We start from the raw sequence: 25,900 nt of genomic DNA on the forward strand, positions 1-25,900 counted from the left end.
CTGTATAGCATAGGGAACTATAGTCAATATCTAGTAATAACCTATGATGGAAAATAATTTCAAAAGTAATATATGTGTATTTGTGTAACTGAATCACCTTGCTATGCACCTGAAACATTGTAAGTCAACCATATTTCAATTATATATACATATATACATATATATATGTATATATATATATATATGTTTCACCTGTTCTTCAAGGCCGTGTCCATGACTCACTGCCCTTCCCTCGTTGACCCAGCCTCAACCTTGCTCCCTTCTAAGAGCTTGTCCTTTTTGCTTATTTGTCCTGCACCATTTGGCACCCAAGGTGTACTACACTGAAGCAGTGGAAAGTGGTGGAAAGAAGAGCCAAAACCTGACATCCTAGTGTTAGCTCTTCAGCCAAATGGGTTGGTGGTGGTTGTTTTTAGTCGCTAAGTCATGTCCGACTCTTCGTGACCCCACGGACTGTAGCCCACCAGGCTTCTGCATCCATGGGGTTTTCCAGGCAAGAATACTGGAGTGGGTTGCCATTTCCTTGTCCAGAAATGGCTTGGTGACTTTGGCTAATCATTAAACCTCTATCGACCTCAGTATCCTAAGTAATTTCTAAGGGTCTTTCTATACATAATAATCTTTTTTTTTTTTTTTCTTTTTGACCTTTTAACAGCAGTAGGGGAAAATATCAGATCAAACCTCTGAATCCTACCAGTTTCCAGAAGTCTTAGGCTCTTTCTAAGTGTCTGGTCCAGGCTGTGATGTCTTCTGTAGCTTCTCTTGCTACACAGCTTACTCATTTAACTACTCTTCTCTAGTTTCTCATCAGATAGTTTTGATTTGAATTCAGCTCTACCAATTTCTGTTTGCCTGTGGCAAGTTGCTTAACTTTATTTTGTTATACACAAAATACACAAAACTGTAAGAGTACCTATTCCTTGTTGTGAGGCTAAAGACTTGTGAGGATTAAAAGAGATACTCCATGAGGGATTTAGCACATTTATTCCCAGAAGAAATGCCAAAAGAAGCGATTTTTCTCCCCCTCATCCAGGGTGCTTACACTCTGCTTCAAGAGTCACAACTATCGCTAACAGCCTTTGAGCCTTCAGCATAACCATGCCTGCCATACTATAGGCTGGCTCCACCTGTCTTGTTGATCTTTCAGTTTCCAAGCTGCTTTCTAGACAGGCTTCAATAAGAAATGTTCCGTTTTTTTCAAGGCCGCTGGTGGTCAGGAAAAACAAACTTAACACATATATTCAACCTCAGGTTTTAGTTCTCCTGTATCTAAAACAAAGTCAGACCCGACTGAGCATGCACACACAGCATCGCACACCATATCTAAACGCCAGGAGTGTATCCTGTAAGGATGCACTCATCCTTATGTTGCTCTTATCTTTAAGGTCTCTTGAATGAACCAATCTCAAATTAATGAGGATGTGAATTAAGACTTAATTTAATAGGTAGCAAAGAAAAAATTATTAACTCTTAAGAGGTGAATGAATGAGAGGTGAAACTGAGCAAGCATCGGGCATAAGATGTACTGTATCTGAGGAAAGAAAAGATGCTTGCTCTACAAATGTGTGTATTCTGACGGGATGAGGATGTGTTGTTTTTTTAAAAACACTTGGGAAATACCCTCTCACCCAAATGTCAAGGTCTGATTAGTAGAGTTCTATTTTCAGAAACATATTTAGAGAGGAAGGAAAGAAGAGCTTGGCTTTTTAAATGAAGAACCTACAGTTCTCCAACCCCCTGGATAGAAATAAACTGAAATGCTAGTTACTCACCTAAGCACATTTCAAGTAACAAACTAGTTTCTGGATCCACATTGGTATTTTGAAATCCATAGGGGAAATTGTAAATCCTTGTCTCAAGAGTATCTCACTTTAAGTGGAGCAAGCAGAATGAAACCTTTGAATCAGTATGTTTTCTCATCAGTAGCCTATCACTGAACTACACTATAAGTGCTGTGCATTTTGGAAACTAAAGCCAAAGTTGGCTGATTTGGGTAAAGCAAATAATGATTAAACAACTACCGAAAACGAGGGCTTCCCTAGTGGCTCAGCAGGTAAAGAATCCACCTGCAATGCAGAAGATGCAGGAGACATGGATTCAATCCCTGGGTCAGGAAGATTCCCTGGACAAGGAAATGGCAACCCACTCCAGGATTCTTGCCTGTAGAATGCCATGGAGGGCTACAGTCCATGAAGTCACAAAGAGTCGGACTCGACTGAAGTGACTTAGCATGCATGTACCCAAAACGAGTACAAGGAAGTTCCATTTTCCTCAATTAAAAATGAGAAAACATAAAAATGAAGTTAAACAATCGAAAAAGTCCTGGAAAATTATAAAGTCATTTTCCCCTACGTGTATCACATTTTTAAAAACTGAATCCACCATTTGAAAATAGCACACAACTTTCATTCCTAGGACTTCCCTAATCATGTCTTAACTCAATTTCTATTGACTTGATCAAAGAATAAAGGCTTTATTATTTCTTAGCCATACATTTTAATTTGTTTTTTTAATAGCTTTATTGAGATTCAATTCATATACCGTATAAACCACCTATTTAAAGTATACATTTCTTTTTTTTTAAATGGGTTTCTAAATTCTTTTTTTTTTCCATTTATTTTTATTAGTTGGAGGCTAATTACTTTACAATATTGTAGTGGTTTTTGCCATACATTGACATGAATCAGCCATGGATTTACATGTATTCCCCATCCCGATCCCCCCTCCCACCTCCCTCTCCACCCGATCCCTCTGGGTCTTCCCAGTGCACCAGGCCAGAGCACTTGTCTCATGCATCCAACCTGGGCTGGTGATCTGTTTCACCCTGGATAATATACATGTTTTGATGCTGTTCTCTCGAAACATCCCACCCTTGCCTTCTCCCACAGAGTCCAAAATTCTGTTCTGTACATCTGTGTCTGTTTTTCTGTTTTGCATATAGGGTTATCGTTACCATCTTTCTAAATTCCATATATATGTGTTAGCATACTGTATTGGTGTTTATCTTTCTGGCTTACTTCACTCTGTATAATGGGCTCCAGTTTCATCATCCCATTAGAACTGATTCAAATGAATTCTTTTTGACGGCTGAGTAATATTCCATGGTGTATATGTACCACAGCTTCCTTATCCATTTGTCTGCTGATGGGCATGTAGGTTGCTTCCATGTCCTGGCTATTATAAACAGTGCTGTGATGAATATTGGGGTGCACGTGTCTCTTTCAGATCTGGTTCCCTCGGTGTGTATGCCCGAAGTGGGATTGCTGGGTCATATGGCATTTCTCCAAAGAAGACATACAGATGGCTAACAAACACATGAAAAGATGCTCAACATCACTCATTATCAGAGAAGTGCAAATCAAAACCACAACGAGGTACCATTACACGCCAGTCAGGATGGCTGCTATCCAAAAGTCTACAAGCAATAAATGCTGGAGAGGGTGTGGAGAAAAGGGAACCCTCTTACACTGTTGGTGGGAATGCAAACTAGTACAGCCGCTATGGAGAACAGTGTGGAGATTTCTTAAAAAACTGGAAATAAAGTATACATTTCAATGACTTTTAGTATATTCAGAGTTGTTTATCTCTCAACACAATGAGGTTTAGAAAGTTTTCATTATCCCAGAAGAGACCCCCCCATACCTATTAGCAGAAATTCTTATTTTCCCCCATTCCTCCAGTCGGCTCTAGGCAATAACTAATCTTTAATATGAGGTTCTTAAAAAAAAAAATGTGGTTCTTTATGATTACAAGTTTCATTGTGAACGTATTTAAGAATAGAATACACAACACCCTATTGCAACTTTGCTTTCACAATTATAATGAATTAAATGAGGAAATATAGCTCTTTCCCTTTTTTGTTTCTGAGTAAATATTGTATGAGAAGACAAAGGCAAAAAGGGAACGAATAATATTAGGAAAAGAGATAGAAAGATAGATTTTTCATAAAGAAAAGGGCAGAAACCTGATGTGTAAGAAGGAAAGAACAGGATGGACTGGTACTTCCAGCTTCCTACAGGAGAGGCACAGTACTGATTTCTAACCCAGCTTTAAGAGAAGACAAGGGTCAGATATAAATTCCTGTGGCCCTGTAAAATGAACCTAAATACAAATGCTGCACATACGTATCAGAATAACCATCCTGAGTGAGGTCAAGCGAAGGCAAAAGCTACTGAAGAGTCGTATGTACAGTAAGTAAAATGAGCACTCGCCCATCATGTTTCTCCTAAATTCTGCTTTTACTGATAGCTGTGTTCTCTGTCCTGACTCTGATTTTAGATACTGTTTTTCTTCATATTCTCCATTGTTTTTTCAGCATTTGTCATCACACACAGCCACAGAAGAAAAATTCTTTCTTTTTGCGATGAGAACTTTCAAGATCCATTCTCCCAGCAACTCTCAAACATAACAAGATACAACATTATTAACCACAGCCACCATGCCACACATTCTACCCCATGACTTATTTATTTTATAACCAGAAGATCCCCCACATCTGAGGGCAGGAGTGGTGGCTACGCTTTGCTGGAGTGGCCATGAGGAGATGCCCCACGTCCAAGGTCAGAGAAACCCCAGAAGATGGTAGGCGCTGGAGCGGCTGTGAGGAGATACCCCACGTCCGGGGGCAACGGAGAAGCCTTGGCAAGATGGTGGGAGGGGCGAATTTGCGTTTAGAATCAAACCCCGTTCCCACCAGAGACCCTCAGAGGGCTCATACAAACCTTGTGCGCGCCAGGACCCAGGGACCCCACAGAGACTGAGACAGACTGTGTTTGGGCGTCTCCTGTGGAGGCGCGGTTGGTGGGGGTCTGCCGCAGGGACGGGGCTCTGGGTGTAAGCCCGCGGGAGGAGGTCGCCATTAACTCGCCATAGAGCCTCCAGAACTTACCCAGGACTGGGAAATAGGCTCTTGGAGGCACAACAGGGCCTTGGGCCCCAGGACCCAGGAGAAAGGACAGTGACCCCACAGGAGATGGACCCAGACTTGCCTGTGGGTGTGCAGGAGTCTCCGGTGGAGGCGTGGGTCGGTGGGGGCCTGCTGCAGGCTTGGGGGCGCTGAGTGTAGCAGTACATGCATGGGATCTTTTGAAGGAGCTCACCATTACCTTCATTACCCCCACCAGAGTTTGGCCCCAAATAAATAACAGGGAGGGAACACAGTCCCATCCATCAACAGAAAATTGGATTAAAGATTTACTGAGCATGGCCCTGCCCATCAGAACAAGACCCAATATCCCCCTCAGTCTATCCCATCAGGAGGCTTATGGAAGGCTTATGGAAGGCTTATCCTTCTCCATCAGAGGGCAGACAGACTGAAAACCACAATCACAGAAAACTAACCAATCTAATCACATGGACCACAGCCTTGTCTAACTCAATTAACTGTGAGTCATGCCCTGTAGGGCCAACTAAGACAGACGGGTCATGGTGGAGAGGTCTGACAGAATGTGGTCACTGCAGAAGGGAATGGCAGACCACTTCAGTATTTCTACCTTGAGAACCCCATGAACAGCATGAAAAGGCAAAAAGATAGGACACTGAAAGATGAACTCCCCAGGTCGGTAGGTGCCCAATATACTACTGGAGATCAGTGGAGAAATAACTCCAGAAAGAATGAAAAGATGGAGCCAATGCAAAAACAACACCCAGTTGTGGATGTGACTCGTGATAGAAGCAAGGTCCCATGCTATAAAGAGCAATATTGCATAGGAACCTGGAATGTTAGGTCCATGAATCAAGGCAAATTAGAAGTGATCAAACAGGATATGGCAAGAGTGAATGTCGACATTTTAGGAAACAGCAAACTAAAATGGACTGGAATGGGAGAATTTAACTCAGATGACCATTATATCTACTACTGTGGGCAAGGATCCCTTAGAAGAAATGGAGTAGCCATCATAGTAAAAAAAAAATAAAAAAATGAGTCCGAAATGCAGTACTTGGATGCAATCTCAAAAACTACAGAATGACCTCTGGTTGTTTCCAAGGCAAACCATTTAATATCACAGTAATCCAAGTCTGTGCCCCAACCAGTAATGCTGAAGAAGATGAAGTTGAACAGTTCTATGAAGACCTACAAGACCTTCTAAAATTAACACGCAAAAATTATGTCCTTTTCATCATAGGGGAGTGGAATGCAAAAGTAGGAAGTCAAGAAACACCTGGAGTAACAGGCAAATTTGGCCTTGGAGTATAGAAGGAAGCAGGGCAAAGGCTAACAGAGTTCTGGCCATGAGAATACACTGGTCACAGCAAACACCCTCTTCCAACAACACAAGAGAAGGCTCTACACAAGGACATCACCAGATGGTCAACACCAATATCAGATTGATTATATTCTTTGCAGCCAAAGATGGAGAAGCTCTACACAGTCAGCAAAAACAAGACCCGGAGCTGACCATGAACTCCTTATTGCCAAATTCAGACCTAAATTGAAGAAAGTAGGGAAAACCACTAGACCATTCAGGTATGAACTAAATCAAATCCCTTACTATTATACAGTGGAAGCAAAAAATAGATTCAAGGGATTAAATCTGATAGACAGTGCCAGAAGAACTATGGATGGAGGTTTGTGACATTGTACAGGAAGCAGGGATCAAGATCATCCTCAAGAAAAAGAAATTCAAAAAGACAAAATGGCTATCTCAGGAGGCCTTACAGATAGCTGAGAAAAGAAGAGAAGCCAAAGGAAAAGGAGAAAAGGAAAGATATACCCATTTGAATGCAGAGTTCCAAAGAATAGCAAGCAGAGATAAGAAAGCCTTCCTTAGTGACCAGTGCAAAGAAATAGAGGAAAACAATAGAATCGGAAAGCCTAGAGATCTCTTCAAGACAATTAGAGATACCAAGGGAACATTTCATGAAAAGATGGGCTCAATAAAGGACAGAAATGGTATGGACCTAACAGAAGCAGAAGATATTAAGAAGAGGTGGCAAGAATACACAGAAGAGCTATAAAAAAGACCTTCACAGCCCAGATAATCACGATGGTGTGATCAGTCACCTAGAGACAGATGTCCTGGAATGTGAAGTCAAGTGGGCCTTAGGAAGCATCACTATGAACAAAGCTAGTGGAGGTGATGGAATTCCAGTTGAGCTATTTCAAATCCTAAAAGATGATGCTGTGAAAGTGCTACACTCAATATGGCAGCAAATTTGGAAAACTCAGCAGTCAGTGGCCACAGGACTGGAGAAGGTCAGTTTTGATTCCAATCCCAAAGAAAGGCAATGCCAAAGAATGCTCAAACTACCACACAATTGCACTCATCTCACATGCTAGTAAAGTAATGCTCAAAATTTTCCAAGCCAGGCTTCAACAGCATGTGAACCATGAACTTCCAGATGTTCAAGCTGGATTTAGAAAAGGCAGAGGAACCCGAGATCAAATTGTCAACATTGGCTGGATCATAGATATAGCAAGAGAGTTCCAGAAAAACATCTACTTCTGTTTTATTGAAAGTGCCAAAGACTTTGACTGTGTGGATCACCACAAATTATGGAAAATTCTTCAAGAGACGGGAATACCAGACCACCTGACCTGCCGCTTGAGAAATCTGTATGCAGGTCAGGAAGCAACAGTTAGAACTGGACATGGAACAACAGACTGATTCTAAATCGGGAAAGGAGTATGTCAAGCCCGTATATTGTCACCCTGCTTATTTAACTTATATGCAGTGTACATCATGAGAAACGATGGGCTGGAAGAAGCACAAGCTGGAATTAAGACTGCCGGGAGAAATATCAATAACCTCAGATATGCAGATGACACCGCCCTCATGGCAGAAAGTGAGGAGGAACTAAAGAGCCTCTTGATGAAAGTGAAAGAGGAGAGTGAAAAGGTTGGCTTAAAACTCAACATTCAGAAAACTAAGATCATGGCATCCAGTCCCATCACTTCATGGCAAATAGATGGGGAAACAGTGTCAGACTTTATCTTTTGGGGCTCCAAAATCACTGCAGATGGTGACTGCAGCCGTGAAATTAAAAGATGCTTACTCCTTGGAAGGAAAGTTATGACCAACTTGGACAGCATATTAAAAAGCAGAGACATTACTTTGCCAACACAGGTCCATCTAGTCAAGGCTATGGTTTTTCCAGTAGTCATGTATGGATGTGAGAGTTGGACTATAAAGAAAGCTCAGCACTGAAGAATTGATGCTTTTGAACTGTGGTGTTGGAGAAGACTCTTGAGAGTCCCTTGGACCACAAGGAGATCCAACCGATCCATCCTAAGGGAGATCAGTCCTGAGTGTTCATTGGAAGGACTGATGCTAAAGCTGAAACTCCAATGCTTTGGCCACCTGATGCGAAGACCTGACTGATTTGAAAAGACCCTGATGCTGGGAAATATTGAAGACAGGAGGAGAAGGGGACAACAGAGGATGAGATGGTTGGATGGCATCACCGACTCAATGGACCTGAGTTTGAGTAAACTCTGGGAGTTGGTGATGGACAGGAAGGCCTGGCGTGCTGCAGTCCACGGGGTCACAAAGAGTTGGACCTGACTGAGCGAACGAACTGAACTGAACTGAACTGATAGTATATGAATTAAATTCAATGAAGTTGTTTTTAAATGAAGAAGGACTTCAAAATGTACTTCTCTAAAATGTCTTAAAAACCTTGAAATTTTCCTTAAAGTGCTAGAACCCATATTGAACCCATATGATTATAACTAGAAAATTCTTTAATAAAAGGTACTACATATCCCCCTCCCAAATGGAAATTGTGTGTATTAAACTATGTGGACATGAGTTTAAGAAGACAGAACTATGAAATCAAGATCAAGAAATGGTAAAATGGGAATTTGGAAGCCAGAGGCAGAAAGGAAATTAGGATCCATTGCAGAGTTCTAACTTTCAGAAAAGTGAGAGTTTATCAGTTCCTTGGGGGACACAAAGCCTTCTTTTTTGTCACTAATGTTTTAAAAGTTCAAAAGAGATCTTATAGAAAGAGGTGTTAAAGAATTTCACACAATGTATAATAAACCTATCTTATGATTATAGTTAAAATTGCAATGCTTGCCAAGTACTTAAACTGGAAACATAGAGTATCTTGTTTACATATAGCATAGTAGATTTCAGAAGATTTGGTGAAAGCAGGAAAAACTTGTGTTAGAATCACTATATTTACAAATGAACAAAATCAAAATAGGTAGTCTTTAACCTTTAAATAGACTCTGGCCTTGAAGTCATGGTTATTTATGGAAAAAAGTCATTCTGACCAAAGATGCTAGATAAAAAACTAGCTCAGCACAAAAATCATGCATACAAATATACAAAGTCCTCATATTTTTTCAGAACATAGAAGCTAAAGTTTATTGAGACCTTCTAGATTCTAGGCACTGAGTTAGCACTTTAAAACACTATCTTATTTAAGCTTTACAAGCACCCCACATAGCTGGTGTTTATAACCACTCTTTTTTAGATAAGGCAAGATGATCAGAGAAAGTCAGCGATGGTGATGACCCTGGACTTTAAATATAGCATCAAGGCAGACTTAAATTTCAGGTGGAGTCACTAGTCTGCTGAGGGAAATGTCATCATTGACAATAAGGATTCTTAGACTTTAACATCAGAGTGATGGATCTTGAGTGATTGTTCCAAATGGCCCATTAAAATCAAAGACCAGAAATAGCTTTGTTCGAATTCTACAGAGTCATGGCACTGAATCCAGCCACAAGGCTGACTGATCGTTCATTTTGCAGACTTGGCAGCTTTTGCAATGATGCTTTAGAACGATCAGCTTTCACTTCTTCCTTTCTTCCCGAGGTTATGGAGAATATTTTGATTTTTGGAGTGTTTTCTTACAACAGAGAAATGATGCTTAGCTTTAGTGTCACTCTAACCTGAGGACTGATTCAAAAAATCAGTACTTTTTTCCCATAATAACATATATTTTAAATACTATAATAACAAAAATATAAACTAAATTGCCCCTAAAGGATTCATAAATAATTTTAAACTAGAGTGAAAAAAAAAGCTTTACTTCTAAGTAGAATTTACAAATAATCTAGATTTTGTGTCTCTTCGGCTGTTGTTTTCACCTGGCTGCTGGCCCCAGCTATTAAAAGCTGCGGGGAGAATGAGGAAACAGGGAAACAATGATGCTTATTATTTTTAAAAAGAAAAGAAGTTGAAATGAACGTGACTGTATTCAGCTATCAAATTTTTATTTATTTTTGGCTGAGCTGCGTCTCCGATGCTTGCTGGGCTTTTCTCCAGCTATGGAGAGCAGGGCTAGTCCAGTTGGGGTGCAGCGGCTTCTCACTGGGGGGCCTTCCCCTGTCACCGAGCAGGCTCCGGGTTCCTGCTCTGGAGCTGCGGTTCACAGGCGCACTAGTTGCAACAGGCTCTGGAGCCCAGGCTCAGTAGTTGCCGCACACAGACTTGGTTGCTCCCCAGCATGTGGGATCTTCCCGAATCAGGGATCAGACTGTGTCTCCTGCATTAACAGACAGATTCCTTCCCACTGAGCCACCACAGAGGCTTCTGCATTCCAGTTATTTATAGATTAAAATTTTAATATGCTTGTTCCCTGTGCCTGTTAACCTCTGATAAAGAGGTTGGGTATATATCTGAATTTGTATTCTAAAGTTTAAACAAAGTCACGTACAGATGGATTTCAGTGAGCACAAATGTTCTCTTTAAGAAATAAGGATGTCACTGATAGAAGAAAAAATATGGATAAAATCATCGGAATGATTCAGAGTATTCTTTTTCCTTTTCGGTGATAAATTGATCCATAATCTGCTTTGTCATAAAGGAGATTTCAGGCTGTAGATCAGTTTAAGTAAATTTGAAAATTTATTTCCACACTGCTGCTGACTCCCAGTGTCTTGGCCTTCTACCTTTTCCCTCTTTTGAGTGTTGGCGTCAATCCCAGGCCAACGCATTGCACCCACCACCAAGTATCATCATTGTCCATGGCTTTCACATATTGCCCAGATCAGATTCTCTAGGCCAGCTCTGTGTCCTCTCCAATGGCCTTCAACCAACCTAGTCATGGCGTTTACATAAGAACAGGATATTAAAACGTTCCCTCGTGTGTGTTTGAAGATGACACTCACTACTCAGTTATTTCAGAGACATTTTAGGACAACTGCTCTATCTTTAAAGTGTCTGTAGACAGGTGTCATGGATGGACTGTCCAAGAGTGTCAGAAGCCATTAAAGGATCAGTAATGTTATTCATGGGACACAATCCCAAATCTCGTAGGTCATTAGGTCCAACCTCCATCTAATTCAAGAATTCTTTCTCTACCATTTGTGGAAAGAGGAAAGAGAGGGAAAGAGCCATGGAATTTGTGAAATCAGAAGAGCTGGATCTGAATCCTGGTTCTGGCTCATTCAACTCTTATCATACCTTTGATTTTAGGCAAAATACAAATCATCTGAATCCCGGTTGCACACGTAAGCACTTGGGTACAAAGTCAGAGCTTAATAAAATAGTCTCGAATGAACTAGTTAAGGTGTGCTCATTCGGGCCCAACTCTTTGTGACCCCATGGACTGTATGTAGCCCGCCAGGCTCCTCTGTCCATGGGATTCTCCCAGCAAGAATACTGGAGTGTGATGTCATTTCCTCCTCCAGGGGATCTTCCTGACCCAGGAATCGAACCTGCATCTCTTACATCTCCTGCACTAGCAGGAGGATTCTTTACCACTAGCACCACCTGGGAAGCCCTTGAATGAACTAACGTGGCAGTAATATCAGTCTCTCAGAGTCGTCCTTACAGTTTTCCAAATCATTCTCTTCATATCAGCTGTGCTTTGGGGTGTTCTGTAAACTCAGTGGGATTACCTCTGCTCTTTCCCACCATTTCACCTGGTTGACTTGTACCTGTCCAGATACATCTCTCCCAATAAGCTCCCTCTACCCCAGACACCCTGCAGTCTAAGTACTATTTTTAAGCATCCTATGCTTATGTCCACCATTGAAGTAATTACATGTCCACCTTATCTCCTTGCTAGACTGTGAGTTCCATGAAGACAGGGGCAGTGTTTTGTTCCTTTGGTTATATAATTTTCTTGGGTACAAAATGTCAAATTAATTAAATTCATCAGTTCAGAGACATGGAATAGGGACTAAACAATAGGAAAAAGAATCACTGAAACACTGAGACACTGCATGAAATAGTCAAACCTTCGACTGAAGAAAGCAAGAAAAAAAAGAAGACTCAAAATCAGAGATGGAAAAGGATGCTAAATTTTGTAGAATCATTATTTTTCTGCATCTACTGAGATAAAAAGACTTTTATCTTTCCTTTTTTTTTTTTTTTCTTTTCTTTTTTTTTTTTATTTCAACTACAGAGGGCAGGTCTTTATATCTTTCCTTTTATTAATGTGGTACATCATGCTAATTGATTTGCACAACTAATACCACAGAAATAGAAAAGGTCATAAGAGACTACTGTGAACAATTATATGCCAACAAATTGGAAACCTAGAAGAACCAGACAAATTTCTAGAAACATGCAAGCTACCAAGACTGAAAAATGCAGAAAGAGAAAATCCAAGCATGCTGATGACTAGTAAAGAAATCTAATGGGTAATCAAAAACCTCCCATCAGACAAAAGCTTAGAACCAGATGGTTTCACTGGTAAAGTTTCCAAATATTTAAAGAAGAATTAATGCCAATCCTCAACCTCTTCCAGAAAACTGAAGGGGAGGCAACACTCTCAAACTTATTTTGAAGGTCAGCATTTTACTGATACCAAAGCCTGATGAAGACACTTCAAGAAGAGGAACTATAAGTCAATATCCTTGATGAATAGATGCAAAAATTTTCAACAACATGCTAGCAAAATGAATTCAACAGCACACTGAAAATATCTTACACCATGATCAAGCAGGGTTTATTTGGGGGATGCAAGGATGGCTCAACGTGTGCAAATCAGTAAGGGTCCCCAGGGCCAATTGCTGGCATTCTCACAGTTAAGACAGGACCAAGAGAAGTACCGACGACAGTCACATCGTGGGTCCACACATGGGGTGAAAGAGGGCACACCAGAGCGCATTCACAGATGAACAGCTCCAAAGGAGGAATACTCGCTCAGCGACTGTCCTCCCAGGGGGAGTGCCCCCATCCTGCCTACCTTACACCGCAGGTCAGGAACACGGCTAGGAAATAGATTTTGGGGGACTCTACTCAACAACTAGGGGGCGGATCTGACAGGGCGAGCACAGAGCAAAGGGGAGGCTCCACTCAGCACCCCAGGGAGGCTCTGATCACAACACCCATCAAACCCCCCATCCAGGGGATGGCACACGCCTCTGGACCAACCTCACCCACCAGGGAGCAGATGCCAGAAACAGCAAGAACTGTGAGCCTGCAGGAAAAAGACCACACACTAAGTCTGACCAAGTGAGATGACAAGGAAATATGATGCAGACAGAGGAGCAAGAAAAAAGCCTACACGTGCAACTAGATGAAGAGGAAATAAGCACTCTATCTGAAAAGGAATTCAGAGTGATGATGGTAAAGATGATCCAAGATCTTGGACAAAGACAAGGCATGGAATGAGAAGACACAATAAAAGTTTAACAAGGAACTGGAAGGGCTAATGAAGAAACAGAGATGAACAAGATAATAACTGAAATGAAAAAAACACTAGAAGGAATCAATAGCAGAATAACTGAGGCAGGAGAATGCGTAAGTGACCTGGAAGACAGAATGGCAGAAATCTCTGCTGTGGAGCAGAATAAAGAAAAAACAATGGAAAGAAAAGTGGGCAGTCTCAGACACCTCTGAGACAACATTAAATGTATGTTGAAATTTGAACTGTAAATTATGAACATACAAATTATAAAGGTACTAGAAGAAGAATAAAAAGGGCCTGAACAAATATTTAAAGAGATTATAGCTGAAAACTTCCCTAATATGGGAAAGGAAGTAGTCACTCCAGTCCAGGAAGCACAGAGTCCCATACAGGATAAATCAAAAAGGAAAATGCCAAGGTACATATTAATCAAACTGACACAAATTAAACACAAAGAAAAATATTAGAAGTGACAAATAATAAAAGAGGGAATCCTGATAAAATTATCAGTTGATTTCTCAGCAGAAATTCTGAAAGCCAAAAAGGAGTGGCGGGGCATGTTTAAAGTGATGAAAGTGAAAAATCTACAAGCAAGAATACTCTACCCAGCAAGACTGTCATTCAGATTTGATGGGAAAATCAAAAGCTTTACAGCCAACAAAAGCTAAGAGAATTCAGCACCATGAAACCACCTTTACAACAAATGCTAAAGGAACGTCTCTAGGTAAGAAACACAAGAGAAGATAGCAAAAGAGGAAGGGAAGAATAAAGACTTACAAAAACAAACCCAAAGCAATTGAGAAAATGGCGATAGGAACATACTTATCTTTAATCACTGTAAACTTAAATGGATTAAATACCCCAATCAAAGCATATAGACTGGCTGAATGGATATAACAACAAGACATATATATATATATACACACACTATATATATACTCTATATACTATATATATTTCTATACTATATATACTGTCTACAAGAGACCCACTTCAGTCCAGGGACACATACAGACAGAAAGTGAGGTGATGGAAAAGATATTCCATGCAAATGGAAATCAAAAGAAAGTGGGAGTAGCAATACTCATATCACACAAAATAGACTTTAAAATGAAGACTGTTATAAGAGACAAAGAGGGACACCACATAATGATCAAGGGATCCATCCGAGAAGAAGACGTAACGATTGTAAATATGTATGTACCCCACATAGGAGCACCTCAATACATAAGGCAAATGCTAACAGCCATAAAAGAAGAACTCAACAGTAACACAATAATATTGGGAGACTTAAACACCCCATTTATACCAATGCACAGATAATCCACAGAGAAAATTAATAAGGAAACCCAAATTTTAAATGACAGATTATACCGATAGACTTAATTGATATCTCTAAGATATTCCATCCATAAAATGAAATACACTTTCTTTAAGGTGTATATGGAACATTCTCCAGGGCAGACCCTGGCTTAATTTGTGACCCACATCTTGGGTCACAATTGTGACCCATAATTTTGTTCAAATTTCACAAAATTTTATGCTAGTGTCCATTATTTGTTTTTACACCTTATTCAAGATTCCACATCATATTTAGTTGCATTGAGCAGCTTCAGCTGCATACAACAAATTCTGGCAAGTTCTCTTTTCATTCTCATTCTGTTACAAATATTTTCTAATTTTCCTTGTTTTGGCTTCTTAGATACTCCCATCATTTAAAAATGGAGATCTAATTTCCAAATACATGAGGTTTTTAAAGTATATTAGTTAGTTGCTCAGTCATGTCCAGGTCTTTGTGACCATGTGGATTGCAGCCTGCCAGGCCCCTCTGTCCATGGGATTCTCCAGGCAAGAATTCTGGAGTGGGTAGCCATTCCCTTCTCCACGTTTTAAAGTATCTTTGGTATTAATTTCTAATTTTGATATTAATTTCTCCTTTGAATACTTTCTTCTCTGCTTTTTTAGTCTTCTAACTTTATCGAGACTTTCAATGGCTAAATCAAAGATCTCTTCTGGTAAATGTTACTTTGCACTCGAACAGACTTTGGACCTTGAAATGAAACTTTGCACCTTGTTTTATGTCCCTGGATATGTTCTAGTGTCTCCTAAATGTTACATTGTACCTGAAAATAAGGGTTATTTTCAAATTTTTCTTATATTGATTTTAAACATAATTCCACAGTGATAAGAGAACAGACTTTGGACTTTGAAATGAAATTTCTACACCTTGTTTTATGTCCCTGGATATGTTCCAGTGTCTCCTGGTTTAGAGTCTATGGGAACTTGAATAGAACTTGTATTCTACTGTTGTGTGAAAATTGTATAAATATTAGTTATGTTGAATTTGTTCATGGTGACTTTCAGGTCTATTATATCTACCTACTTTTCTGTATGTTTATCCTATTAATTTTTGAGAGTTTGAAAGTATTGAAAGTCCAACTAAAAATCTTATCTACTTAAAATAATTGTAATATATACTGGAACTATATGTAATTTTGTTCTGCATTTTCCAAGTCTCCTGTAAATGTGTTATCATAGTTTCATGATCTAAAAATCAAAAAGAAAGGGAAAATATTAAAAAATAAAAATAATGATAGAACCAACACTCTGCTGCTGCTGCTAAGTCACTTCAGTCGTGTCCAACTCTGTGCGACCCCATAGACGTCAGCCCACCAGGCTCCCTCGTCTCTGGGATCCTCTAGGCAAGAACACTGGAGTGATCTGCCATTTCCTTCTCCAATGCATGAAAGTGAAAAGTGAAAGTGAAGTTGCTTAGTCGTGTCCGACTCTTAGCGATCCCATGGACTGCAGTCTACCAGGCTCCTCCATCCATGGGATTTTCCAGGCAAGAGTACTGGAGTCGGGTGCCATTGCCTTCTCCGAACCAACACTCTACCCCATCACAAAACGAGAATTCCCTCCTTGGTGATCATTCATGCCAGAGAGGAAGATATACCAAGGAACAAATAGCCTTTAAGATATAGCCCCACAACGTTCTGCTGCATCTTGGCATTATTATGGGCCTAGGTGTTTTCATTGGGTTGCAATCCAGAAGTTCAAACTCTCCAAGTAAGCTATTATTTCAACCAAATACGGCAAATTCTGAAGCCTAGATGCCGCTGAATTTTACTAATGCAAACCTTGTAGCTCCAGATCTCAATGGCTTGCCCGACACCAATCAACAAAGAAATAACCGAGGCTAATGCTGGCGATCCCACCTCAGCCATGGATATTTTGTCAAACAACCTAACAGCTTGTTATGAATATGCGCCCAAATCAGGCCTTAAAAATTAAAATGTATTTGCAGCAGAACCACTTTCATGACCTATCTGGGCAAAACCTGGGATTACTGAGGACCTTTAGATTCAGCTGCTTTCAAGTGGGGCTTTAAAGATGTCTGTTCAAGTTCTGGGGCTTTGATGTAATGACAGTAGTTTCAGGATGCCAGCACCATGCCAGCTCTGCACCCACAAAACCTTTGACACAAAGGATATTTGCAAGTGACGCTTTCAGGGCCCAACACTATCTTCAAATTCTACAAGGCACTTAGCCTCAGTGTAACACCATAGAGCCACAAAGATACGACCTACACCAACCTCAGTGGACATCTACACGGGAAGGATACTGTAGTATCACGGTGCCCAGGAGCTTGTCATCGGTGATGATTTTACCTCTGCCTCCCAACCAGATATCAGGGGTCCCAACTACAGCAGAGCTGGGAAGGCCTCACCACCCACAGAAGACCCAGACTTGACTTTCTAGTGATTACTTACTGTTGAGTCCTGCTTTAAAAGCTGGGACCCAGCAGACTGCGTTGACTTTCTAGACGCTGCAGTTCTGGTTTTTCACACCTGCAGAAAGAATACACTCTGCCCCTATGGCTATAATTCAACCTACACCATGCTAAGCCCCTATGGGACCAAGCCCAGTGTCTCCACAATGCTCCCAAGATTCGGTTGTCTATTACGGTCCACTTCTCCTTCCTAAAGGACAGCCTTACCAAAGTATCCACAGTGTGCTCTCCGACCTTGAACGGGAGAATTCTGCTGGCCTCTCAATGTTCAAACCACGCATTCCCCTTCATCCTCTTCCCCTCCCCCTCCAGCTTTCAGCACCCAGACTCACGCTTTAGTCTGTCTTACCCAACAACGTCTATCCCTCTTGCCTTAAAAGACTGCAATGCAAGTAAAATGCAAACCCAACGCCCTAGGCCCGAATATTTACATGTCTGATATATACATACTGAAACAGCGCCTCATACACGGACTAGCTGTAGCTGTTGGATTTGCCATCAGTCCAGTTTCACATATACTATGCTGCACATTTATCCCGCTGATATTGGGTCCAGAGAAGGAAAAGAACAGCAAGTTAAAACCTAGTGCACACAAGCGTCTCCCCTGGGTCCAGGGCGCCCCCTGATGGCGAGTGGCAACAGCTCAGTAAATAGCACAGAGGGAGCGACCGACCCTCAACATACACCCGACAAAATTCGCTGTCTTCCTCCGGTCCAGTTCTTTGACCATTCTCATTTACAAAAAGCAAGGTACAGCGTTTCCATCTAAAGGCAACAGCACAGGACTACACGGTGGTCTGACTAATGAGGGTCTCATCACTTCTGCTTTGCCCTTCTGTTATCTCCTAGGCACAGAACACACGGATGCACTTCACCGTCTAAGGATCTTCCATTTCTATAAACTTTAATCATTTTTCCCGACCCCGGCCAGGCATGATCGACGTGCAGCTTTCCTACCTGTAATACTGGCGCTCACCACGCCTCTGAGACTTGCGGGAATAGCCAGAGGGTTAGGCCGTTGCTTTAACCCAACAGTCAGAAATCATTGACAGGTACCTGTGAAAGTCCGAAATTCTAGTATCTCATATTTCTCAAGTAAAACAAATATTGTCTGCTTAATCAAGGCCAAAGGACTCTGGCAAATACAGTTTTTGACAACAGATTTGTCCTAGCTAATCAAGGAGATGTCTGTGCTGTTACCCCGCCCTGCTCACCCTACCTAAGCTGCTCCTCCAGCTCCAGCTTGTTACCTTGTCCCCAGGTGCAACCGCGCAACCTGCTGCGTGGCCCTGCCTGGGAGCCTTCTCTCTTTTGGAGCTGAAAGTGACAGAAAGTTCTGTCTTTCCCTGGGCTGTGTCCCACCACCAAAGGAATCTTTAAATCTTATAAAACAGTTCTCAGTTCAGTTCAGTCACTCACTCGTGTCCGACTCTTTGTGACCCCATGAACTGCAGCACACCAGGCCTCCCTGTCCATCACCAACTCCTGGAGTTTGCTCAGACTCAGGTCCATTGACTCGGTGATGCCATCCAACCATCTCATCCTCTGTTGTCCTCTTCTCCTCCTGCCCTCAATCTTTCCCAGCATCAGGGTCTTTTCAAATGAGTCAGTTCTTCTCATCAGATGGCCAAAGGATTGGAGTTTCAGCTTCATCATCAGTCCTTCCGATCAATACTCAGGACTGATTTCCTTTAGGATTCACTGGTTGAATCTCCTTGCAGTCCAAGGGATTCTCAAGAGTCTTCTCCAACACCACAGTTCAAAAGCTTCAGTTCTTTGGTGCTCAGCTTTCTTTTTAGTCCAACTCTCACATCCATACATGACTACTGGAAAAGCCATAGCTTTAACAAGATGGACCTTTGTTGGTAAAGTAATGTGTCTGCTTTTTAATATGCTGTCTAGGTTGGTCATAACTTTTCTTCCAAGGAGCAAGGGTCTTTTCATTTCATGGCTGCAGTTACCATCTGCAGTGATTTTGGAGCCCCACAAAATAAAGTCTGTCACTGTTTCCATTGCTTCCCCATCTATTTGCCATGAAGTGATGGGACCGGATGCCATGATCTTAGTTTTCTGAATGTTGAGCTTTAAGCCAAATTTTTCACTCTCCTCTTTCACTTTCATCAAGAGGCTCTTTAGTTTTTAATTTTCTGCCATAAGGGTGGTGTCATCTGCAATTCTACATAGGTTTTAATCTGGTGTCATCTGCAATTCTACATAGGTTTTAATCGCAGTTTAACATATTAAAGTTGCCAAGTTTACAAACAAGTTTTTCTGAAGCTTTAGCATTTAGCAAACAAATATTTATAAATCTGGAAATTTAGGTGGGAAATACAAATTATTACTTATACTTAATCCTTGATGAAGATTCAATCCAATGTTAATTCCTCTAAACAATTAATGGAATTAATAGGCAATTAATAAATAGGAATTAATTAAATCTTTTTAAACATTTTAAAATATGTCAGTCATAAGTGTAGTCTATGGAGTCTCTCAAGCATCTCAAATGTCTGACATGTTAGTCTTTTATACACTTAACAAATAAAGGCTGGAATGGAGTGGGGAATGGGCTTTTCTAGTAAAGTAACTCTGGTAAAAGAAATAAATCAAATATATGCATTATTAGTAAATAATAATTAGTAAATTATGTTCTCTTAAACACTGTACAGCTTAAGAAAATTCTCTTAAATCTTTGAAATCAAATGGCTCATGTACATAATATTCTAAAATGTCAGGTTATGTTCATTATTTTAAGCACCTTAAAGGTAATATTTCATAGATTAGTCCAATGATTAAATAATTCCTAAACCTAGTACAAACGTGTTAATACTGTAGTTTTAATGAAGTTTATCATTACAATTAATTTCATCATTTTATCACTGTTTTCTCAATTTTGCAGAGTTGCTTGCTAAAATAGAGGAGAGACATGATCTCGTTTGGCTGAGGTCACTGATCAGAAGATCAATGCCAACTAAAGAATTCTAGGGAGGAACAAGGACCTTTGTTGCTAGCGAGGGCCAGGGGGGACTCTTCATGGGCCAAAGGTCAACTGTGGGGTGTGTCCTTGAGGCAGTAGAATGCTTCAAGCTCACTCCATCTTGTATAACCTGGTACATGACGTGTGTCTTTCCCCAGTTTTTAACATTAATCTCTTTTATAACTTTTGTCTGGTTTGTAGTTGATACTCTACAAGCTAATATTTTTCACCACTTGAGTAAATTTAACTTATGTCTTCATTGCATGATTGGAATCTGCATGTTTTTATCCTTTACATATTTGGTTTACCGATAATCGTATTGTTGTTTTATAGACCACTCCCTGCCTGATAAACACAATCGATTTGATATGTAGTTTAGAGTATTATCTAGGTTTGCACTGAACTCATGATCTGTGGCTCAGCCACATGCACTCTTCCATCTCCGAAGTCTGGGCTAGAAAGTCCCAGCATACAGTCATCATGCGGGAGGCTCCACCGTACCTCTGAGTTCCTGGTGCAGTTCATCCACCTTATCGAACATCCCCTCAATACCACGCACCTTATTCCTCCTGAAAAGACATAAATTCATTGAAAGCATGACGCTCTTCCCTTAGGAAGTTTTTGCGTATTTTATTTTTTGCTTCTGTCATGTCAGTCTTTGTTTTAATCTTTTCAGTTGTAAAATATATGTTCTAATCATAACTCTAAAAAAAAAGGGTAAACAGATCTTTTATGCACATTTGGGCAGGATAAGGCAGGTGGACAAGATATAGAATTAGAGGTACTTAGTGCTAATTTTCTGAAAGTGGAGATAAAAGGCTTGAAATAGGACCATGCTGTCCTAGTACAGGCCAGCACAAGATGGGTGAATTCTTCACTCCAAAGCCTTCCTTGATCCAGGCTGTTTTATGTCTTTTGTTCATGTGTCTTTAATGTCCACTCAGGTTTCTCTTACTGCCCTTGCCTCAGTAGCTCATAACTGTCTGAGGTGGACTAGCATTGTGCTGACAAACAGAAGTGCTGGGACTTGGACAGAGGGGGTGCTACGGTACGATGATGCTTCAGTTTCAGGACGCTCCATTCCCTTGAATCCACTTCCAAGGTCCTGGAAGGGCCCTAGCAATGTCTTCAGGTCGTCATGTGTTCACATAACATTCACAACAGGAATTAACCACAATTATACTTTGAGAGAAGGAGTACGTCAAGGCTGTATGTTGTCACCCTGCTTATTTAACTTATATGCAGAGTACATCATGAGAAACTCTGGGCTGGAAGGAGCAAAAGCTGGAATCAAGATTTCTGGGAGAAATATCAATAACCTCAGATATGCAAGTGACACCACGCTTATGGCAGAAAGTGAAGAAGAACTAAAAAGCCTCTTGATGAAAGTGAAAGAGGGGAGTGAAAAAGTTGGCTTAAAGCTCAACATTCAGAAAACTAAGATCATGGCATCCGGTCCCATCACTTCATGGGAAATAGATGGGGAAACAGTAGAAACAGTGTCAGACTTTATTTTGCAGGGCTCCAAAATCACTGCAGATGGTGATTGCAGCCATGAAATGAAAAGACGCTTACTCCTTGGAAGGAAAGTTATGACCAACCCAGACAGCATATTAAAAAGCACTACTTTGCCAACAAAGGTCCATCTAGTCAAGGCTATGGTTTTTCCAGCGGTCATGTATGGATGTGAGAGTTGGACTGTGAAGAAAGCTGAGTGCCGAAGAATTGATGCTTTTGAACTGTGGTGTTGGAAAGGACTCTTGAGAATCCCTTGGACTGCAAGGAGATCCAACCAGTCCATCCTAAAGGAGATCAGTCCTGGGTGTTCATTGGAAGGACTGATGCTGAAGCTGAAACTGCAATACTTTGGCCACAAAGAGCTGACTCATTTGGAAAGACCCTGATGCTGGGAGGGATTGGGGGCAGGAGGAGAAGGGGACGACAGAGGATGAGATGGCTGGATGGCATCACCGACTCGATGGACATGAAATTTGGGTAAACTCTGGGAGTTGGTGATTGACAGGGAGGCCTGGCGTGCTGTGATTCATGGGGTCGCAAAGAGTCAGACATGACTGAGCAACTGAACTGAACTGAATACAAAATTAAAATTATGAGAATCCTGTTGGTCAGGCACAAATGTGAAGTAGTACTTCAGGGGTATGTGAAGTTTTAGGCACCTCATTGTCAATAACAGAAAACAAATTTAACTCAAACGTACTGGAAGACTAAATTATCTTTCTATTCTTTGTACAGAAAATGATATAGATTTTTGTCATATAAAGAGATAATTGAAGGATATGAAACAAAAAAAAGGAAAAAGTATTATAGAGTTGTATCAGGCAGTTTATTAATATAAAACATTGCAATTTTTCTGGATTTTATGTTTGTATTTGCTGTATTTTTAAAATGTTTGTTATGATGTTTTGTTCTAAGTAGATATCCATCTTAGAAACCAATTTTCATTATTACTTTTGTATTCTTTTTTGTGGTAAAATTAAATTTACCATTTTAGGCAAACAGTTCTGTGGCATTAAGTACATTCAGCTTGTTATACAATGCACCACTGTATCCATCTCCAGACCTCTTTCACCTTCTCCATCTAAAATTCCATTCCCATTAAATTATCTTTCTATTCTCAATAACTCCCCAATTTCTCTTTCTCGGCCCCTGGTACACAATTGTACTTCCCAGCTCTGTGAATTTTACTATTTGTACCTCATATAAGTGGAACCGTATTTGTATTATTCCTTTGTCCTTTTGTGTCCAGTTTTCACTTGGCGTAGTCTTCAAGGTTCACCTGTGTTGTATCATTCGTTTTGAAGGCTGAATAATAGTATATTGTATGTTTACACCACATTTTGTGTGTCCATTCATCTGTCAATGGACGTGTGGGTTGTTTACACCTTTTGGCTATTATGAATGATGCTGCTATGAACATAGGTATACAAATATTTGTTCTAGCCCCTGCTTTCAATTCTTTTAGGTTTATACCCAGAAGTGGAAACACTGGATTACACGGTAGCTCTACATTTAATATTTTAGGAACCACCATACCATTTTCCACAGCTGCACATTTTATATGCCTACAAGGCAATGCACAAGAGGTTCTAATTTCTCCATATCATTGCCAACACTTGTTATTTTCTGACGTTTTTTTTTGGGGGGTGGGGAGGACAGAGATTGTTTTCCTTGGCTTTTGATAATAGCCAACTAATGGCTGTGAAGTGTATTCCAATGTTCAGAGGGCCCCCAACACTTGAGTCTTCCCTCGAATCAGGTCAGAACGTCAGGTCCACTGTGGTATATGTCCCTTTACTCAATTTTCTGTTTTTTTGTTTCCTCATTTATAAAATGTGGATAATAATAAGCCTGCCTCTAGAACTGTTTTGAAGATTTGATAAAGTGATATATGTGAAACCCTTAGCCCCGTGCCTACACTGGGGAGGTAGCAGCACTTTTACTACTTTATATTTGCACATCTTTCTCCTGTGCTGTACTTGAGTTGCTCACTCCTATTTTTATCCATAAAACCTAGCTTGGGGCCTGACACACAGTCAGGGTTTAATAAGTGTCTGAGGACTGAACTTAAAATAGTCTGCAGAACATAGGTTACAATCCGTTTAGCCAGGGTGAGTGTAGGAGTTCCGAAGTTTTTTAATGCAGAACTGAAAGTGCATATCAGAATTCTGCTGCTTTTAACTCACTGTGTGCAATTCAGGGCTTATCAACGTAGTAAACTCTTCATGGTTCTCTTTCTCTAATGCTCACTCATGCCCAGCAAGTGATTTTCTTTTTCTCATAAAGTTATAAATCAAAGAACCTCTCTGGGTATTACTTTAGACAAATATTTGTACTGGGTGGACTCTTATTGCTGGAAAGACTTTGGTGCCCCAAGGGCAGATGAAATAAGTGGCATATGTTTTAGGGAACTGCCTCCGCTGGGCATCCCTGGTGGTTTAGAGGGTAAAGCGTCCGCCTGCAATGCGGGAGACCCGGGTTCAATCCCTGAGTCGGGAAGATCCCCTGGAGGAGGGAATGGCAGCCCACTCCAGCACTCTTGCCTGGAAAATCCCATAGATGGAGAAGCCTGGGAGGCTGTAGTCCATGGGGTCGCAGAGTCGGACACGACTGAACGACTTCACTTTCACTTCAGCTGCGCTGGTTTCTGCTCGCCTGCACTCCATGCAACACTAAAGCCTGTGTAAGATTTGGGGATCCCAATCCTAGGTGGGCCTTAGAGTTCATAAAAACCCTAAATCTGTATCTGAAATTGGGTGGAGTGTGTGAGAGAGAGAATATGGACAGTTTTGAGAAACATAGATCCGACTTTTATCAGAATCTGAAAGGAGTTTATGGCTGAAAAAGGATTAAGAATGACAAATCTAGAAGGTCTCAGGCATCTGACTCATTATCAAGCCAGAGTCTGAAGTTTAGGAAAAGAAATGGAGCTCTTTATACAGATTGTGATATAAGTTCAGGTCTTAGCTAGGAATAAGGCACAGAATCACCTCCCAGCCCCATCACTGAAACAGGAGGGATAATTCAAACCTCCTTCAAACTCGCCCCTTTAAACCTCCTTTAAAGTCCGTCAATGCACAGCATTGATCCACAGCCTGTAGACTGATGCTAAAGTTGGTAGAAAAGTCATAATCGCAGGGGGCTATACAAAGAAGCATGCAGGGATCACACAGGTAAACATAACTTTCAGTCAATAAGGAACAAAATAACATGAATAACGGATGGGGGATGAATGCCGGATGTTGAGATCAGTCCACCATAGTGCCAGGTGCCCATTCATTTCCTCCTCAGTTAGAGGCTGAGAGTGTCCTTTTTAAAAAGAACATTATTCATTTGTTTCCTGTCAAGTACAACTTTTGCAGCATGCCACTTTGGGGTACCTGCTACAATGTGAGGGACCCTAAGAAGCTGCTCAAGTCAGAAACCCCTCCTTCTCTAGCCTGTGCTAGTCCATGAAAATGTTGCTGGAAATACATCCTTTGCTTGCGTTTAAAACCACCGTACAAAACACAGCTGTGACTGAAGGAAGCTAAAGAAGTTTTCAACCGTTTCCTGCCACTGACACCCTGATGGGAGTTCATTTCAAGATGGCCAATTAGCTCAGGTTGGACAAACTCGAATACAGGGTTAGAAGCTAGAGCTGTGTGTCCTAGGCAGTCCAGTGTCCAAAGTGGGATAGACGCGAAGTAGTATTAGGAAACCATAAGCTTGGAAAAGAGAGAATTCCATGAAAGATGAAATGGATGTGAACAGGAAGTAGGAGGGGAAAGCCATTTCACAACTGTATCACCCAGCTGCAATCTTGACCTCTGATTTCCATAAAGTAAAGATCTTTCACAAAGTAAACATGTTATTTTAAAGAGTATCCGAGATGACCATGCAATCATGATGTGCAATTTAAATGGATGATGGGAGAACCTCAGAGGGAACAGCACGGAGACCAAGGTATGAGGCTGTAAGAGGAGAAGAAAAGTGGCTACTTTTGCCTGGAAATGTTCCTAACTAATTTGGTCTGCCACTGATTTGCAGGCTTCAAACTCCAACTGCAAGGGAAGCATTTTCTGAGCCTCCCTGGAGAG

Source organism: Cervus elaphus, chromosome 21 (genome assembly GCF_910594005.1).
Source record: "Cervus elaphus chromosome 21, mCerEla1.1, whole genome shotgun sequence".
Classification (NCBI taxonomy): domain Eukaryota; kingdom Metazoa; phylum Chordata; class Mammalia; order Artiodactyla; family Cervidae; genus Cervus; species Cervus elaphus.